The sequence below is a fragment of the Channa argus genome, chromosome 8 (genome assembly GCF_033026475.1).
Source record: "Channa argus isolate prfri chromosome 8, Channa argus male v1.0, whole genome shotgun sequence".
Lineage (NCBI taxonomy): Eukaryota > Metazoa > Chordata > Actinopteri > Anabantiformes > Channidae > Channa > Channa argus.
In genome coordinates this window covers 10,824,367-10,838,244 of record NC_090204.1, presented here as the reverse complement: position 1 = coordinate 10,838,244, position 13,878 = coordinate 10,824,367, and the positions used below count along the sequence as shown (strand labels likewise).

The window sequence follows — 13,878 nt, the reverse complement described above, 5'->3', positions numbered from 1 at the left end:
TTATGTTGTTTTGGTCTGTGTATCTTTGAAATTGAATTGAGAAAAGGGAAGATAGAAGGAGAAGTGAGAAGAAGACAGATATCTAGAAGAAGAGATAGAGGGGAGAAGAAGAGGGAAACTGGGTAAGGCAGGAGAGTGAGGAAGTGGCACAGAGGAGACTGTAGAAACATTATTGACACCCCCTTTCCCCCCCTTCTTCCCCCTCTAGCATCCACCTCAGGCTCTGACCAGCAATTACACCTCTCCAAATTATGATCTATACCGGCAGAGTGGACCTGACCACAGATGGAGATAGATTGAACTCTATCTCCTCCCCCTCTCTCACATGCTCTCCTCTTTCTCAGGTTTCCGATGGAGACAGATGGCACGGGGCCCGTGGCCTCGGCCCCCGCAGATTGATTATTGATCAGCAGGACAGAGATGGATCGAGGGGTGGAGAGGACACTGAGGAGTGGAGAGAGAGGTGTGTAGGTGAGTTGGAGAAGTGGGGGGATTTTAGAGAATTTATGTTTTAAGCGTGGGACTAGAGGAGGAATGGAAGGGGGAGGATGTGGGCACGCTGAATCTGTTCTTTAGCTCAGCCATCACCTTCAGATGGAGCTATTGATTATGCTCCAGATTTATAACCAAATCTAAAGTGTTTTGGAATGTCCAAGTTATAGCAAATGTTTTCTCAATGAATGTTCCACACTCACTTTAAAGAGATGTTAATCATGGGTGCACACACTGCATATCGTAAAGGAACCCGTTTTATAATTGAAGGAAAAATAACTACATTGTGACTGCAGTTTGAATTTTAGGGATCGCAGGACCCCTTTCACAGAAAGAGAGGCAGCTAAACTTTTAATCTCTGATGGACAAATGAAAAGTACAGCGGCAAAGTCACACTCAGAATATTCTTTTTAAATTTTTGCTTATCACCAGTGAGCGTTGGTAGTTGTGTAGGAGCATCTGCCCTTGCGTTTGTGGCATGAGTATTTGTGAGCATGTTGATGTGTTGAGAAGGTGAAGTGGTCTCTCCTTGCCAGACAGATGGCTATCAACAAGACTGCAGAGACTGAGTGCTGCCTTACAGCGAGCCAAGAGGTTAAGCTGCAATCTCCACTGTCGCTCTTATTTTTTCCCTTACTCGCAGTACCTTTCATCTTCTGTGTGTGTGTGTGTGGTTAGGGGGTCATTAACTGCCTTTGCCCTTCTATGTGTGAGTATCAGCGTGCATTATAAAGACACAGAAGGAGCCTGTTGGCTGGTGTGCATGAGTGTGCTGCAGGCAGATACTGGTGGAAATAAATTACATGCAAGCAGCTGCCCAGCTCAGAGCTTACACTGGTGACCATCACTGATGGCAGTTCCCGACTGTCTGTTGTCCCAAAGTTATTATTCAACTTTAAACAATCATATGTTCATCTCTAAAAAAAGACCCACTTAATGCTTAATGCAGCTTTTTGTAAATACAATCCCAGATTTCTTAATTTTGTTTTCTTCTTCTCTCTGATATTCCAGGTCTGTCACTTCCATATGTAGTCCAGCCCCCAGGCAGAGGGGAGTAGTGTCCCAGGAGGAGGTATGTTTGTAGGAGGATGGATGGAGGATGGATTTCTGAGTGACTCAGTTTTCCCATGGAAGATTTATTTAGCCACTTACAGCACAAAGAAAAAAAGTTAAGTTAGAAAGTTAAATTAGAATTTGTGTATGTACACATTTACTTTAGTGTAAGTATTTTGATTCCAACATACAATATACTGCTGATATTATTCACAATACACAGTAAATAACAGTATATAGCATTTGTGTAATGGCCAACTTCACACAATTTTAACTTGCTTCCTTTAGTACCAGTGGTACTTTGGAGTACACGTATATCTATATGCATGGTTTTACTGCCTTACTCGGGATGCCTTATGTCTCTCTCTAGCTCTAGCTGAAAAGGTCCTCCTGATAAAATCATCATGAAAATCAGTGAAGTGGCGCTTTAAAGCCGTTATTTATTTATTCAATATTTTTTGTGTGAGCAATGGATCAAATGACGACAAATGTTATTTGCGAGCGGTTGATTATAGTGATAAACCCAGAGGGAATTATTCCACAACACTCAACATTCACTTTATTTAGCATCTTTCAGCTTGTTCTTGTCCCCAACAGGCCGCAAAAACACTCTCTGCTCCACCTGTTTAAAAACCAACAGCAGACTGGAAAAGTTAGTGCCTATCTGGTGAACATAATGAAGCATTTGACATCTAAAGAGCCACATTTTTTTCTCAAGATTTGGTTTAAACCCGAAACAGAGCCATAAGAGTAAATACTGGAATCATATTTGCAAGTTTTTTACAAATACAACTTAAATATGGTCAATTTCTAGTGAATATGTAAAACAGCCACCTTTTACTAACTAGTTCGCATTGTCAACTTGGAACACACTTCACTGTTTGCCAGTGCTCAGTTCATAGCTCGTTTCTACTGCTCGGGGAGACCAAAAAAATCAGCTAAAGCAAAGTTAAAATAGCTTCACTGACTGATTCGCCCTGATAAGAGAAGAGGACGGGTTTGAGGTTTAGAAGAGGACAATTTTTGTGTTAACTTACCTGCTGGTAATTGACTCAACCTAAAAACTGTAATTTCAACATAAATTCAACATACAAATATTTCATGTAGTATAAGTACATTGTTACCGATACTATGTGCCTGCATTTATATAATATTTATTACATAAGTTTTGTACTTATTCACAGCCCATGAAACACAAGCTGGTAGACCAGATCTTTACAACTTAGCTGGAGTGTGTAACACATCCTGACGCTTGGCAACTTTGTGTTTACAGCGTTAAAAGCCTGCTTTCAGCCACATTACACATGCACATCTCCAGAACTGGCTGTGTGGCACCGGGGTTAATGAAGTTTCTCTTTGCTATGCCACAGAGGAGAATTATCTAGTGAAGTGGAAGATGGCTGGCTCTTTCTCTGAGAAACAACAAACAAGGGGTTCCTTTACAAACAACAACACATAGCTGATCATATTTGGCTGAACTAAACTGCCATCTCACCAGTATTTGGTGAAATGTAATCGTTCAGACCAAGCAAGCAAATTAGCTTGCAAAATGAGAAGGAACATGTGTTTAAACCCTAAATCTGTACTGTACATTAACATCTATAAATAAGTAGCATGAGGATACCGATACACACCAACATGCACACGCAGACAAATAACTTGGTTGGCCAGAAAGTTTAAAAAAACACCCTCCATCCCCTCAGATCACAGCTGGGGGTGTGTACATTCTCCACGAGCTGCTGCAGTCAATAAAGGATGGAGGGAAATAGTGCAAATTAAGTGAAGAAAAGAAGAGGATGAGAAAGTGTAAAATATCCTCAAGGCCCCTTGGTGTATCGAAGAGCATGGCCAGCTGTGTGTTTAACAGCATCAGTGTAACACACTCTGCCACATGCAAAACCCTTAGATAATTGCTTAGGAAATCTCTGGGATTTTTTCATTTAAAGTTTATACAAGTTCGCTTTAAATAGAATTGTAAATTGTTTAATTTTCAAAAAAAAAAAAAGGAATATCTCAGAAAAATGTGGAGAAACACTGCTGGAGAAAGGAAATTCTTCTAGCTGTGTATATGTATATGTGCATGGTATCAAAAGAGTTTGTTGTGAAAGAAATGTTTTACTCACTTTCCACTCCCGGTGTTTTTCTTCAGTTTACTAAGAGACAGCAAGCCTGAGCTGAATGAGATGAGGAGAGAGAGAGAGAGTGAGAGAGAGAGAGAGAGAGAGAGAGAGATGGCAAACATTTGAAATTCAGCACATAATGATAGACAACATGCAAGAACAGTGCATATGTGTGTGTTACTATACGAGCCAGGAGAGGTGTGTGTGCATAAAACTGTTGTTGTGATCTAAAGCGACACATCACTTTTAAGTTCCTGCAGAGGGTGAAGCATGTACGTTCTAACATTCTACGGCTGTGGAGTGTGTGTTTGTGTACGTGTGTCTCACCCATGTTTGGGGGGTATGGTCTCTCACAAACACACAATGCCAGGAATATTAATAGGGATTCACAAATAAATTCTGTTCAAGTGCAGATGCAAAACCCAGCCGATGTGTTTTTTTGGAGAAGAAATCCGTCTCACCCTGTAGCTCATCATTCAGCATCAGTAAAAATACAGATGATCCGTCCAGCACAACTGATTTGGTTTCTGTTCCAAGGACTCACGTTAATATTTCTGACCCTGCTATCATTTATTTCACTCAAGTAAACACCAAAGATAGGTGGATGTATTAAGATGTATTTAGTTGTTAGTTTAGGTGTAAAAACACATTTGTAAGAGTAGGTATCCCTATTGTCAGTCTTTGAACAATATCTGACATTACCCAAAAGACAAAAACCTTTTTGGATTCTGCCCTTCACAGCAACAAATTGTTGACATATTCATCTGATTCAAACATGCACCCAGTGCCACAGAAGTGACTGCTCACATCACTGTGGAACAATTTGTCCATTTTGCACCTCGTGTTAGAGACTCTGCATTGGAAAACATGTAGATATAAGTTCGGCCAACAATGTTAAAATCCTAATGTAGATTATCAGATGCTTGTCTTGTTCTGCTGTTACTGTCGCCCCTCTCTCAAACCCTCTCCATCTCTAAGGAGTTGACAGTGATGAATGTCCTTCATAGCAGTATGCATTGCCTGACACTTGGAGTGGTGTCAGTACTGAAACACGATTGACAATCTGATCCTCTCAGTCAGAGCAGATTTTATGCCTTCTTGTCTTTCTTGCTGTATATCTTTCTTTCTCTTTGACTCTTGCTCTTTTTCCTTATTTCCTTTTCTCTACACGCTGCTGTCTTAGAGGGAGAGAGAGGAGAGATGGGAAGTGCAAATGCTCCTGTGAATAAGAATTTGGAGGGAACTTGATATTTTCTGTGAGCTTGATGAAAAGAAAAGACTGGGAGTAATAAAGAAAAGGGTGAACAGAATAGAAGAAAAGGGGTAAAAATAAATTGTGAATAATGTATATTGCTGGTCTCCTAATACTTTGCTGTTTAATACCGGCCTAAATCCCTCAACTTCTCGTAAAAACTTCAACAATTTCGCAGTCGAGTAATCTTCCGATTTAATAACCTTAAGCTTCCCTAGCTCCATAAATCTGACGTTCTTACGCCTTCCCTCCCCAGCTTCGCCCTCCCCTTACCGTTCCCCCCTCCTTGCCTCCCTTATTCCAAGCCCTGTGCATTTTATCTCCATAATAGCACAAAGCGGCGCGAGCTGCCTCGGTGAGAGAGATAAGGGAAATTCCTGCCCGTATTTTAATAGCTTCGCTCAGCTATCTCTTCCTACCAACTCCTCAGGAGCTGCCAGCCAGCTCACTCACCTTGGACGCAGCACCCAGAGGAGAATCCTACAGAAAGGCATGACTGCTGAACGCCTGGTGTGTGTATGTGTTTGTGTGTGTGTGTGAGACAAAGAGAGTGTTGGTGTTTGTGTGGTTGTGTGTTTGGGAATGTATGCCTGCAACGATGTTTGTGTGTGTGAGTAAATGCATCTGTATAAACAGTGTAGTATAGGAGTGTATATGAGGGCGCTAATTGCTAATGTTTCTATGGGCCTCTTTATGTACCTGTCACTACTGACATTAATTAATGACTATTGTTACTCTGTTCTCCTTCATTATTTCCCTCATTTGGAATGAAAAAGTATACAAAACCTCAAATAACATTCATTATGCACAGCTCAGGCATGTTGTAGGAATGTTCATGGGATGTAATTAAAATGATGATGATGGAAACATTTTCATTTTGGTAATTTTAGCTCACCTTTGCATAGTAAATATAAAATTTACACTTAAAAAGATGAATATCACTTAAGAAAAAAATGTTTTAAACAAATTAAAAACTAACCATGTAGCCTAATGTGGACATCTGGACTCTCCGACATGTTAACACTGCAGGTCTGGTGTCTTGTTATTGCAAAGAAATGCATTTTTAAAAATTGTGGTTGTGGGAAAAATGTATTCAGTAGTATCAAATCCACACTGATTTTATAATTAGTCTTCAAAATGTTTGGTGTCACAACTCTCCGTTCAGAGTTTGACACTTTCTTCATTGCATATTATGGAAAATAAAAATTAGAAATATCTTTTCCAGAAAAGTTGGTAAGCTGAATGAAATGTAAACAGAGAATGCAAATCGCCATTGTGAATTTGATGCCAGCAGCATGTTTCAAACAATCTGCAACTGGGACATGTTTAATAAGTTCACCTCTTCTTTTAACAACTCTCTGTAACTGTTTGAGAAACTGAGGACACTAATTGTTTTCATTCTGAAAAAAAAAACAAACTGTTCTACATTCTTGCTTGATGAAGGATTTAAGCTAAAGGATTTCAAATGGTGACAGGTCTGGAGTACAGGTAGGTCAGTTTACCACCGGCACTCTTTTACTACTGAGCCATGCTGATGACAGACATGCAGAATGTGTGTTGGCATTGCATTGCTGAAATAAGAAAGGTCTTCCATGAAAATGACATTAACAAAACCTGTATATACAGGAATCTTTTAGCATTAGTGGCGCCACATCTGGTAAGACAACAACACCAATGTGTTCCCATATGTGCAAGTTACCCCTGCTATGTGCTTTAATGCATCCCCACATGAACACACATGTTGGCTTTTAAACTCTGTGGAGATCTCTGTGGAGTCTTACGAATGTGGGATCCATGAATTCCGAAAAGACTTTCACATTTTGACTTATCAGACCATAGGACAGTTTTCCACTTCACCTTTATTCTATATAAATCTATTAGAAATCATCTCAGGTTTTAGAGGAGGCAGCAGCAGAAGAGTTCTAACTTGCACTTATGAAGCAGAGACGATAGGTGTTCCTGGGACCATGCAGTGTGCAGTCTCAGGGGCCGAAGATCATGACCCTTCCGATTTTTGGCCTTGTCTCTTGTGTACAGAGATTTCTCCATGCTCTCTGTATGTTTCATGTTACTATAGATGATAATATCCCCAAATTCATTGCTAACAGCTTGTTGAATCTTAGACTCATCTCAGGAAAGGCCGAGCTTTTCTAAGATGCTCTTTTTATACCCAACAGTGACCTGTATGTTGTGAGATGATTTTTACAAATAATCCTTCAAAACCTTTCCAGTCTTTGGTTGCCCTTGCATCACCAGCAGTCGAACCACTCATCCTTCTCTACAATACTTTGCTCCATACATTTTCCTTTCCATGCCAAATAAATGCTGCTGACAAGAAAGGACCACACCACAGGATGCTACCAGGTCCATGATTTACTTTATATGTATGGATGACTTGTATTGGCTTTCTCCTAAACATACAGTACCAGTAGATATTAAGGCCAAAGAGTTCTATTCTTGTGTCATTGACCATAGCACCTTTCGCTATTTGGCCAATTAATTTTCAAGGTGCCTTTTGCCAAAGCATGAGCAAGACTTAATCTGTCCTTTGTTGAGGTGACCCTCCCATAAAAGCCAGACTTGTGGAACACTTGTGATATTGTTATCACGTGCACACAATGACCACTTGAAGTCATGTGAATTTGTCAAAGTTATCACTGGCCTCCTGCAAGATTTTCTGATCAGTTTCCTTGTCGGTCTGCCATTTTCTGACTGGCCTTTCTACAACTTTTTCCCTGACATCATTTAAAAGTGCCTTGTAGCCCCCAGTGGACTGATTGCTTTCAGTTGCACTACCAATCACTGGAATCCTCTGGGACTTGCTTCTTTTTATCCTTATCCTGTGTATGGTCATTGGGGGTTGGAGGCTACATTGGGCAAGATGCCTCTCCTAGTCCACCCTGGAAAGGTTTCTAGTTCAACTCAGGGACAACACAGAAAGACATACTCAGACAGAGGACCATTCACGCTCACATTCAGCTGGCCAGGGATTTGAACAGGGGACCTTCTAGCTGTGAGGTGTCAGCGCTAACCACTCCACCACCATACTGCCCCATTTCTTGTATGATTTCACCTGTATTAAGTAAATCAAACTGGAAATTATTTGTTTTTTTGTAAATCATATACTGTAGATTTCCACAGAATTTCTCAAAAGTTTTTTTTCTTAGCAGTAATATGTTCCAATATTAATTTTTATGTGGAGTGAAATCTTGAAGCCTTCTGTGAGCAGATATTCACTTCTATACATTTTTGAGCAGTGTGTCCTTAAGCAAGACACTCAGCGTCAGCTCCCTGGTTGCCTCCTGTGGCTGCCCACTGCTCCCCCTCAGGGGGATGGGTTAAATGCAGAGATCAAATTTTATAACATATGTGACCAAAGATGACAATAATAGCTTCTATTCTATTCTATTTTACTCTATTCTGTTTAACCAATCAACCAATCACTTTCGTAGCATGCTCATTTTGTTGTAATTTCATAACAAGGACCACCTGAAATGCTGGGCAGATTGTGTGTATTGTGTGCAGATTGAGTGTAATCACATATACAATATGGATACTGTATAAAGTAATTGCCTGTAACCAGGTATTGAAGAATATGTCATTGTGATGGTGTGTTGTGTGTTAGGCACGTTATTTTCACTTTTACATTCAGCCTTTTCTACTTTTAACTTATAATTCCTCCACATTAGGTGGTGAACTGACTCTCTGCTTTGGTTTCCACTGGAACCAAAATGCACCAAACTGGCTCAGAAGCTGAACTGTGTTAAGCCTTTCTTTCAACATTCCCCTGTCGTGTACCTGAGCTCCTGTTGAATCTGTGGTGCACAGCAGGTGATCCGTTGACAATGAATGGGCAGCTGTTGCCAGCCAAGATCTGGTAGCTGTGTATGTGAACGCCCCAACAGAAATTGTAGAAAGTGTGTTCACAATAAATAGTTTCTGAAGTTAGTAGTTAATAATAAGTACACTAAGACCACAGCAACCAGCTTTCTTTAGGGTTTAAACAATCTTTTCTTAAATGGCTCTCGGCAAGCTCCTAAATTTCTTTGAATTTTCCCTTTTGTGGTGCTCTGGTCACTTTGTCTCACACACAGTGTATTAAGTGACTACACAGGATTTCCATTGGCATTAAATGGCAGAAGAAATGGACACACTGTAAGTGGGTGACTGCGGCTCAGGAGGTAGAGAGGTCATCCACCAAGACATTGGACCCCAAGTTCCTCCCAGTGGGTCAGATAAAAGCTTTGTGTATGGGAGCTGCCATCACCGGTATATGCATATAAATGGTTGAATGTAAAGCAACACACTTCAGCTCCACCTGCACCGGTGCCCAGACCAACCACTATAGTGGCAGGTGCAAACAAAAAAGAGATCTCTCAGCTTTCCTGGTAATTATTTTTGGTGGAACTCCCAGCCAAGCCGGAAGTGATATATTTTAAGAGTTAAGAACTGGAGCCAATTTTAGTCTCTCTGGCCAAGGCTTGATGAAGGTAAACAGAATTTTGTCCCAACAGAATCAGCCTGTAAGAGCATTGTTACCTGCAGGGACCACTTAAAGTAAAAACCAGCACCTGTTTCAAATTTCTTCATTTGGTTTAATCTCCAGAAATCTTCAGAGACAAACTGTATTTTACATCTTTGGAACTTGAGCTGTAGTTACTATCTAGAGTGTTTTAAAGTAAGTAGGCAGAGAAATCACTATATTCAAGGAGACAGGTTGTCCTGTCTCCACAATTAGAGCACTGGACAGATAAGCAATTGAAGGAATCTAAGCATCAGACAGTGGACTTCTTTGATGAGAAGACCGATGAATGGGTTTACTTCATCAACCCAGAATTGCAGTTAAAATACACAAAGCTTTGAAAAATGTTTTCAAATAATCAGTGGACGACAATTTTACAGCGACAGAAAATGGCTGAATGTTTCTAACATGTACTGTAGATGATGTGGTTTTATTTACCTATACCAATTAACACTTCAAAGGGAAAATATTTAAAATTACCATTTAACTGACAGGAAATCCTATTACATTCTTTTGATGTGTGCCTGCCAGAAATTAGCTCAACACACAAAAGCCCACATGTTCTAATGACTTTTAAGCCATCTGAGTCAATATCCACAAAGGTGTTTTGGAATATTAACATCTTCTGGCAGAAAAATGCTTGACTCAACTATTCCTCACAATAAATCCTGGATCTTTAGGAACTTCATAAATAAATAAATGTAGAGGAGCAGGCTCAATTCCATCACAACAGGAAGTATGGGCTGCTGCGTTTTGATAGGCTGGTTGCCAGCAAGGCAGAGTGACAGAGTGTGGCGCTAACACACTGTGATGACTCTGTAGCCCAGCCAGAGATACTGTGGCATCTCTGACACTTTATGTGTATCTGTGTTTGAGTGTGTGCACACAAAATGTGCATGCATGTATGACAGTGATATATTTGTCTGCCTGAATGTGTGTGAATATGTATTTGCAGTACAGTATGTGTGTATATCTAGATGCTTTTTTTATGTGTGTGCTTTACTGCCCTTGTTCTAAATTTATTTTTCTGTGTCTGTGTTGCCATTAATATTTTCATGCTTGTGAATCGGTCAGTTCTTGTCTACAAGAAACACACACATACACACATCTAATGCAACTTCATACTTAAATGCAGCACTTTTAGTCATTTGCCCAGAACTGGTGAGAATTGGAGAGAGATCCAGAGAAACACAACAACAGAAGCATCAAACACAAAGTTGGTGTCTGCTGGGTAGCCAGATTTTAAGCAGGCCAATTGCCACACACACATTCATAGCAAACACACACACCTTTTATGACATGTTTACATCCTTTGTTTCAGTGAAAGCATGAAACACTTCTGACAAGCTCCTTTTTCCAGCGATTTGTAAAGACTTTGTAAAGGATGTGTGTTCATGTTGCATGAGTATACGCACTTGTGTGTTAGTGTGTAAGTGAGTTATTGGAAGTTATTGTGGGTGGGAAGGGGGGGCTTGAAGACTGAAAGAGAGAAAGAAGTAAAGAGAGAAAAAATGGGGAGCTAGGGAGGGATTAAATGCTGACATTCGGCTTCTCTCAGAACCCAAAAATACTCCATCTCTCTCTTACCCTCTCTTTCTCTGTGCTTTGGCAGTATGCTCTGGCAGTTTTGGGGTAGGAAGGATTTGCCTGTAAGTCACTCAGCTTTTATGTAATAGCTGTTTGCAGCTTTCCAGGGAGGCATCTGGAGAGAAGCGGCTGAATCAACGTGCAAGCCGGGATGCTCAGCTGGCTGCAGCTGCCGGACTTGTGACAGGAAGAAGGTCCCACAGAGAAGGATGGAGAGAGAGTGTCGCAGAAAAGAGGAAAGACTGTGAAAAGCCAAAAGTTGAAAGAGGACGACTGGCTGGGACATCATCCTGTGGCTACTAGCCCAGTCTGCAGCCCTAATACACGGTAGCTTGAGGTCTTCTGGTTTCTCATGCCTCCTGTTTAATCAGCCGTGCTGCTCTAGGCTGATGTGATAAAATCTGAATAAGTACACTTCTAGCTCATTTTTTGTGCAACTTTTTGCAGAAAGGATGTAAACCATGGCTCATTTCAACACAGCATAAAGCAAACCAGAACATTTACTCACTGGAGGTATTGTTAAGTAGAAAAGGACTAATTCTTTTCCAATTCAGTGTTAAAAAGACCTTTACAAAATCAAGATGCCACAATAACTGTGGAAACCGTAACTTAATTTTATAGAGTCCTTACTAGATCTGGGACATTGACATTGACCAACAATTAAAGCCCAGTTTCAAAATGCCCAATTTACCTTCAAGGATTGAAATTCCATGTCACTGCTCTGAATATGCTTGTGTGTCTGCTACATTTTGCTATTACTCTTTCTAGATTTTGTAAAAAGAAATTGTGGATAGAGCTTTTGCTTATTTCAACTGGAATAAAATCCCCACTGAGAGAGCAGTCACTCAACATCTTAAAAATGTTATTATACGTCTTATATACAAAAAAAGTTTAACTGAAGAAAGAAATATAGTTTTGTGGCACTAGCATGAATATGTTATTATCCTTTAGCTACACATTTATTTAAGACTACTATGTCTCCTTCATCCCACTGTCCAGTCTCAAACTGTCCTGTCTGTCCCTCAGCACTTTCTGTCCACTAGTTGCCCTCATTAACGCATCCATCCAGTAACTGCTTATACTGTGTAGGGTCGCAGGGGATTTGAGCCAGCTGTCATTGGATGAGAGGAGGGTTACACCCTGGACAGGTCGCCAGTCTATCTCAGGGCCAACACAGAGTGACGACCATTCACAGTCACAGGTAATTTAGAGTCATCAATCAACCTAACATGCATGTCTTTGGACTGGGGGAGGAAACCCACGCAAGCTGTCTAATGTGACTCTTTCTTTGGATTGGATCTAACATTACCTGTGTTGATTCAGTTTGGCAGGTTTTCTTCATTTTATTATTTTTTTTCTGACAGATGACCTGTTGATATTGACCCATGCTATTAAACTTTAATATCTTTTCCATTTCTGTGGATTTGCTTTTGGCCCTACATTTTGTTTGCTACACCAATTGACTTTCCCACTATATCCTGAATTTCATTGCTCTGAACCATTGACCCTAAGTAATTGAAGTCCTGCCACTTCTTTACCTCTTGTGAGTTATGCCACAATTCAATTTAATTACCTTGCTGGTTATCATAGAGAGAACTCTTCTGCTTTTCCTTTCAGCTGAGACTTTGTCTCCGAAACATCTAACATGAGCTGTCTCTATGATGTCCTCATTCCTGATCCTGTCCATCCTCATCACTCCCAAAGAGAACCTCAACATCTTAAGCTCTGCTACTTCCAGCTCTGCCTCCTGTCTTTTCTTCAGTGCCACTGTCTCTAAGCCGAACAACATCGCTGGTCTCACCACCATCTTGAACACATTTCCTTTCATTCTCACGGATATTCTTTTATCACACAACACAACTGAAACTTTTCTCCACCTGTTCCAACCTGCTTGCACTCGCCTCTTCAACTCTTTTTCACACTTTCTGTTGCTCTGAACCATTGACCCTAAGTACTTAAAGTCCTGCACCTTCTTCACCTCTGCTCCCTGTAACCTCACTGTTCCCCCTGGGTCCCTCTCATTGACACACATGTATTCTGTCTTGCTGCGGCTAACCTTCATTCCTTTGCTTTCCAGAGCAGACCTCCACCTCTCTAGATTTTCCTCCACCTGCTCCCTGCTCTCACTACAAATCACAATGTCATCTGCAAACATCATAGTACATGGAGATTCTTGTCTAACCTCATCTGTCAGTCTGTCCATCACCAGAGCAAACAAGAAGGGGCTCAGAGCCGATCCTTGATGCAGACCCACCTCCACTTTGAACTCCTCTGTCACACCTACAGCACACCTCACCACGGTCTTACAGCTCTCATACATGTCCTGCACCACTCTAACATACTTCTCTGCCACTCCAGACTTCCTCATACAATACCACAGCTCCTCTCTCTGAACCCTGTCATATGCTTTCTCTGAATTTACTAAGACACAATGCAACTCCCTATGACCCTCTCTGTGCTTCTCCATCATCATCCTCAAAGCAAATACTGCATCTGTTGTAGTCTTTCTAGGCATGAAACAATATTGCTGCTCACAAATGCTCACCTCTGCCCTTAGCCTAGCTTCCACTACTATTTCCCACAGCTTCATTGTTTGGATCATAAGCTTTGTTCCTCTGTAGTTGCCAAAACTCTGCACATCTCCCTTGTTCTTAAAAATCCGCACCAGTACACATATGTGCACCAACCTAGCATACAATTCCTCATATGCTCTTTGTTTGGCCTTTGCCACCTCAACCTTCACTTTACGCTGCATCTCCCTGTACTCCTGTCTATTCTCTTCAGTCCTCTCAGTGTCCCACTTCTTCCTAGGTAACCTCTTTCCCTGTATACATTGCTGAACTTTTATAGTT

The 13,878-nt window shown here is 40.9% G+C and overlaps 1 long non-coding RNA gene across 1 annotated transcript; it reads right to left on the bottom strand.

Annotated features, from left to right (window-relative positions):
* Positions 1-1,152: 1,152 nt before the first annotated feature.
* LOC137131966 (uncharacterized) lies at positions 1,153-3,729 on the bottom strand. The gene is made up of 3 exons (XR_010915058.1): positions 3,669-3,729; positions 2,104-2,167; positions 1,153-1,639 (listed from the first exon to the last, which is right to left on the bottom strand). It is a non-coding gene; the product is annotated as an uncharacterized lncRNA (long non-coding RNA).
* Between the last annotated feature and the right edge of the window lie 10,149 nt (positions 3,730-13,878).